This window comes from Lolium perenne, chromosome 7 (genome assembly GCF_019359855.2).
Source record: "Lolium perenne isolate Kyuss_39 chromosome 7, Kyuss_2.0, whole genome shotgun sequence".
In the NCBI taxonomy this organism is placed as follows: Eukaryota; Viridiplantae; Streptophyta; class Magnoliopsida; order Poales; family Poaceae; genus Lolium; species Lolium perenne.
In genome coordinates, this window is record NC_067250.2 from 205,519,298 (window position 1) to 205,520,525 (window position 1,228).

The 1,228-nt window shown below is 50.0% G+C and overlaps 1 long non-coding RNA gene across 1 annotated transcript; it reads right to left on the reverse strand.

The window, feature by feature from the left end:
- Positions 1-286: 286 nt before the first annotated feature.
- LOC139833284 (uncharacterized) lies at positions 287-793 on the reverse strand. Its single transcript, XR_011748713.1, has 3 exons — positions 680-793; positions 471-596; positions 287-337 (listed from the first exon to the last, which is right to left on the reverse strand). It is a non-coding gene; the product is annotated as an uncharacterized lncRNA (long non-coding RNA).
- Between the last annotated feature and the right edge of the window lie 435 nt (positions 794-1,228).

Consider the following 1,228-nt stretch of genomic DNA (forward strand, 5'->3'; position numbering starts at 1 on the left):
GTAAATCACCTGAAGGGTGGAGAGGTCTGCTGATTAGGTCGGGTCCTCCATTACCATTGATACCAGCGGTCAACTGCTGCTTGATGCATGACAAGATTACACAACTGGCAATTACATTTGACAACCCACCCAGACAACAATTGAGCATATGAGCATGTGTACCTCAGTGCTATAGGGCAGCGATGGTGGCGTCCGGAAGGGACTCTGGGTATCCTCCATACCATCACAGCCACAGGCCTATACCACACGCATTCGGATTGCGTGCTGAAGCAAGACACCTCGACAGGCCCAATGGAGATGAATGCCACTTCTTCATAGCCTCGAGCGAGGAATGTTTCTACGTCGAAATTAACAAGCCACAACCACAGATTAGATAACCACAAAGATGGTGGGTTACGCTAATTCAGGCAGAGGTATTATGTACGTGCGTAAGCATGTATGAACTCGCAGATACTTCAGGGTTAGTGTACCTCGTTGTTTGAGCACGGATGAAGCGCCATTCCTGGCAAGTGCCTGGTGCGAAGGCGGTCGTTCACCGGCGAGATCTTCCAAGTGATAACCTCCCCGTCCCCGTCGTCCTGGCTCTGGTTGATCAACTGGACAGCACAAACAACCCACGAGCTCAGACGGCAGCAGCTAAAGTAGGTCAAATCCGAGTAATCGCGAGACGAGGGCTCACCATTCCGGGAGAAAACTTGACCCGCTTTGGCCCTCTCAGAGCCCTTGTATGGCCGAGTAGTGTTAGAACATTTATAGGAGAAATGCATATTATCACATATGCCAAAAGTGGCCAACTGTACAACAAAAGGAATTTGCTATCTTGAGTAGATCATAAGCAAATGAAAGCAAGTATATATGCTATAAACAAGATCCGACAAGAATGAATAAGCAACTGAAAGCAACTTTACCTTCAGGCTCATCTGCACTGCGGAATCGGCTCATGGACGGCGGCGAGCACAGGACGCGGCGACATTGAGGGAGGGGATCTCTCCTGGGCCGGTGAGGTGGGAGGTGCCGGCGAGTTGGCCTGGCCGGTGAAGAGGGAGGAGTCAACAAGGTCACCTGGCCGATGGGGGGGAAGAAGCTGGCGCCGGCCGGCATATCCATAGCGAGCAGAGCGAAGCATTAGCAGCCTAAATAAAAAGGAAAATTTAGAAATAAGTAGCTGAACTTATATTGAAAATGAACAAATAAATTGGGCCAACCTCGCTGGAGCAATAGCACGAAA